Below are 5,113 nucleotides of genomic sequence, written 5' to 3' on the forward strand. Positions count from 1 at the left end.
AAACATTATGCTATGTGAAAGAAGCCAGACACAAAAAGCCACATATTAGTATGATTCCATTTAAATGAAATATCCAGAATAAGCAATCCGTAAATACAGGAAATAGATTAGTGATTGCCAGGGGCTGGGGAAAGTGGATTGGGGAGTGACTACTTACGGGTATAGGGTTTCTTTTTGGAGTGATGGCAATGTTCTGGATTTAGATAGTGGTGATGGTTGCACAACTCAGTGAATACACTAAAAGCCATTGAACTGTGTAGTTTATTTATTTATTTTTTTATAGAGACAGCGGTCTCACTCTTGCTCAGGCTGGTCTTGAACTCCTGAGGTCAAGTAATCCTCCTGCCACAGCCTCCCAGAGTGCTAGGATTATAGGCATGAGCCACCGTGCCTGGCCCTGAATTGTATAGTTTAAATTGGTGAGTTATTAAATATATAGTATGTAAATTATATCTCAATAAAGCTGTTAAATTTACCAAGGCTTGGGGGAAAATTAGTCAATGACTGCATATAATTTCCAATGTAAGTTTTGGAAAAGTATCATGAAAATATAACAAAGATTGGATAAGATAATGCAGGTCCTATGTTTCTAAATGTAAGTCTTATTTTCATAGCATGAGTTCCTGCATAAGATAAAATGAGTATTTAAATACTGTATTTAAGATTTAGGCTGGGTGAAGTGGCTCACACCTGTAATCCTAGCACTTCGGGAGGCCGAGGCAAGAGCATTACTTGAGGCCAGGAGATCAAGACCAACTTGAGCAACATAGCTGAGACACTGTTTCTACCAAAAAAAAAAAAAAAAAAAAAAAAAAATTAGACGGGAGTGGTGACATGCACCTGTAGTCCCAGCTTCTTGGGAGGCTGAGGCAGGAGGATCACTTGTGCCCAAGAGTTTGAGGTTGCAGTGAACTATGATGAGGCCACTGCCCTCTAGCTCAGGAAACACAGCGAGACCCTGACTCAAAAAACAAAACAAAAATATTGCATTTAGTGTCAGACTTCCTTTCCTTAGCTTTTCCACGATGTAGAATTTTAGCTCTTGCTCAGACTCTACAATTAAAATGAAAATAGAAAAACGTGACTCTCTTAAACTGTAGATATTTAATTAAGACTAATTTGCAGGCATCGTGGTAAAATAAAATGGTTAAAACATTTTTATAGATATAAAACTCATTGTTCAAATAAAATCTAAGTTGGAAGTCTAGTGTGTGAAACAGATGAAAATGTTATGAATGGAGCTGCTTTGAGTTATGGAGGAAGGAAGCCTTTGCCTCCACCCCTCCAGACAAAAACGACTCAGCCCGGGCAGGTCTATGCAGCTCCTTACTGTTCGCTGGAGGACAGTGTGAAAGCTCTGGGGGACTCAGCATCTTCTTCTGTCCCGAATTGTGTCGTCTTTGGTGAGGTAAAGAAACTCCATAGGCTCCTGACAGAAAACTCCTATCTGTGAGATGAAGGAATTGGAGAACAACTCCTTGAAAGCCCCTCCTAGGGTCAAAGTCTACAATTCTCTGGCCCTGAAACAGCTAAAATAAAGGCTAGCAGCTACTGGCTTCTCAAATGTTTACCAATCATCCCAGAGCTTAAGAAATTGGAACAAAGATCAAAACAAGCCCTGGGCTATCACCACCTTTCCCAAACCTACAAAATAAACAGCAAACCGTGGATAAAAATGGAGAGTAGGGATAAGGCATATGTCAAGGTGAATGGTCTGAACAAAGGGCAGCTGGTTTTCACTGATCTTTCTTATCTCTTAGATAAAGACAGTTAATGGGCCATAAATACAAACAAAGAATCTGGTTGCCAGGTATCCAGGAAAGAGGGAGGAGGGGCAGTATTTCCCTCCCTGGAGGAGGGGAGCAGCGCCTCAAGAAGCAGCAGCACAGAATGTCCCTCCTGAAATGGGAAACTGGCCGTGGGTCAGGCAGCTGTGGGTCAGGTGAACACTCTCACTCAGTCCCCAGAACTGGAAACCTGTTGAAGAGCTGGGGGGTGGGTGGAGCAGAAATTCTGCTGGCCAAGGTGCTGCTGGGCTGTGGAGAGGTTGAACTGAATGAGGGACTCCACAGCCCTCGTCACAGAACACCTGACGGAGCTGCAGCCCAAATACTCCTGATCCCGTGAAGTTAGTAGACCATCTGCATTGGTAGCTCCTGTGAGTTTATTAGAAACGCAGAATCTCAGGTTCAACCCACACCTACTCAATCACAATCTGCATTTTAACAAGATCCCTGGTGACTGTGCATGAAAGCTTGGGTGTGGCTGGAACATTATCTTCACAAAGACAGCAACCTCGCTGGCTGTACCTAGTGAAAGGGAAAACCCCTGCACACTCAAGCCACTGTATCTACCAGTTCCACCAATTTTAATACAGAAGGAGCTGAAGGCTAAAAAGTACTTCAGGAGCCGGGCCGGTGGCTCACACCTGTAATCCTAGCACTCTGGGAGGCTGAGGTGGGAGAATTACTTGAGGTCAGGAGTTCGAGATCAGCAAGAGCGAGACTCGTCTCTACAAAAAATTTTTTAAAAAATTAGCCAGGCATGGTGGCACACACCTGTAGTCCCTGCTACTCAGGAGGCTGAGGCAGGAGGATTGCTTGAGCCCAGAAGTTGGAGGTTGCAGTGAGCTATGATGATGCCACTGTACTCTAGCCTGGGTGACAGAGTGAATAGAGTAAAACCCTGTATATAAAAAAAAAGCTCTTCATGTTAAAACCATCCTTCAATCCTGGCAAAAATCAATATAAGCATAGATTAATTCTAACTAATCCTGGTATATAATAGGTAAGAATGGTAATAGGTAAACAAGCCCCTCTACGTGAATCCTGCCATGGTAGGCCTGTACAATACTGGAAAAATAAGTTTATTTTTGGCCCTTTCAAGATTTTTTTTTTTACTTTGAAAAATATTTTAGTGTAATATCTGATACATACCAAAGAATGTGTTACAAAATATAATATAGAATAAACACTCTTCATAAGAACAAGAACATTTCAATATCAGGATTTACTTCCTTTTGGGATCGTATCTTACACCTATTTGCGAAGGGGTCTGGCTTCTAGCTACCTAACATTAATGTAAAAGCTTTGAAAAATACGTATTCAATAAAGTGCTACATGATAATGGCTTTAGATTTTTTACCATCCTTGGGTGTATAGAAATTTTTATAGAATTTTTTCTGATAATAAATGTGTATATGCTCATTGTAGAAAATTTTGAAAATAGGAATAAGTATGAGGAAAATAAAAATAACCAGTAATAATCCCACTATGTCCAGATAGTTACTGTTAACATTTAAAAATACACACACACACACACACACACACACACGAATACATTTTCATAGCTATCTTGAATTCCTTTTAAGACACAAAGATATAAGTTTCTTTTTTTTCTTTTCTTTTTTTTTTTTTTTTGAGACAGAGTCTCACTTTGTTGCCCAGGCTAGAGTGAGTGCCATGGCGTCAGCCTAGCTCACAGCAACCTCAAACTCCTGGGCTCAAGCGATCCTCCTGCCTCAGCCTCCCGAGTAGCTGGGACTACAGGCATGCGCCACTATGCCCGGCTAATTTTTCTATATATATATATTTTTAGTTGTCCATATAATTTTTTTCTATTTTTAGTAGAGACGGGGTCTCGCTCTTGCTCAGGCTGGTCTCGAACTCCTGACCTTGAGCGATCCACCCGCCTCGGCCTCCCAGAGTGCTAGGATTACAGGCGTGAGCCACCACGCCCGGCCGATTATATATTTTTAAAGGCAAGGTCTCGCTCTGTCACCCAGGCTGGGGTGCTGTGGCAGGGCCATAGCTTACTGAAACCTCAAACTCCTGGCCTCAAGTGATCCTCCCACCTTGGCCTCCCTGAACCCTGGGATTATAAATATAAGCCACCGCACTGACAGGTAGGAAATTTATTTGGGATTAAGGTCTTCTCAAATTGCAGCAAACAAACTATTTGCAATTCCAAAAATATTGATACTCCCAGATAGTCAGATATTAGGTAACCCAAATAGCCCCAGGCCCATGATATGGGTGTTAATAATTTGACATTATAATTCAAACAAGTTGGCATCAAATTCTTTTTTTTTTTTTTTAATTTTTTTTTTTTTTTTTTTTTTAATGGAACGCTTCACGAATTTGCGTGTCATCCTTGCGCAGGGGCCCTGCTAATCTTCTCTGTATCGTTCCAATTTTAGTATATGTGCTGCCGAAGCGAGCACGGCATCAAATTCATATACTCACAATAAGATTCTACAAGAGCATACAGCCAAATTCATGTTAAGTAAGCATAGGCCTGATGCCTCATGCATTGACATGCCCACAGAAGCATGTCCTAGACTGACAGGTAGTGAAAGAAGCAGGAAAGGTGAACAGTGAGACACCAGAACAGAACTAAGGCAGAGGGAAACATTAGTGCCTCCTACTAAACTATTCGTGAACCAGACAAAACCATGCTGGTCAGTGTGTCTGGATCTGGAGTGCAAACGAGATGAGCATTCAGTGAAAGACAGATTTCAAGTGTGTATCACAGGAATGTCTTAGTTCAGCACTGGCAACCAGTCTAGCAGGTTCTTCTTGTACCCTTGGGGGAAAAGCCTGTACAAACAGACAACTCTTGCACAACTTCTTTTCAATTAACAAATTCACATTTTCATGTAAGGACCCTCCACCTAAGAAAAGTCTTATCAAGAGATGAAGAATGATGCTTTTCTAGCTGAGCTAATATTTCCCCTGTAGTTTTAGTCTCTAGGACTTGAGAAATAATATCTCAGCTTAAAAGGTGTGTGTGTGGAGCTTGGGGGTGTCAAGTTCAGGAATTTTAATTATATACAAGCCCAGGATGGAACAAAAGTGAAAAAAACATGTGAAAGATAGGATCCGAAATGTGAAGAACCAAATAAGCTAAAATCAGAATGCAAAGCTAGGCTCACAAATCAAGTTGCTCAGGAAGAACAGGCCAATAGTAAGATTCAGAATACAAAGAGTACAGGAAGACTGGTGTCAAACAGTAAAGCTTCTGTATATTTTTCTAAAGAGGGCTAAAAATGTAAACCGTCTCCTACGTGATTCCAGCAAGCCTGGCTGGGAGATGAGGTCACTTCATTTCTCAT

The 5,113-nt window shown here is 41.3% G+C and overlaps 1 non-coding gene across 1 annotated transcript; it reads right to left on the reverse strand.

Annotated features, from left to right (window-relative positions):
* Positions 1 to 4,115: 4,115 nt before the first annotated feature.
* LOC138388776 (U6 spliceosomal RNA) lies at positions 4,116 to 4,222 on the reverse strand. The gene has a single exon (XR_011234266.1). It is a non-coding gene; the product is annotated as a U6 spliceosomal RNA (small nuclear RNA).
* Positions 4,223 to 5,113: the final 891 nt, after the last annotated feature.

Source organism: Eulemur rufifrons, chromosome 7, assembly GCF_041146395.1.
Source record: "Eulemur rufifrons isolate Redbay chromosome 7, OSU_ERuf_1, whole genome shotgun sequence".
NCBI lineage: Eukaryota > Metazoa > Chordata > Mammalia > Primates > Lemuridae > Eulemur > Eulemur rufifrons.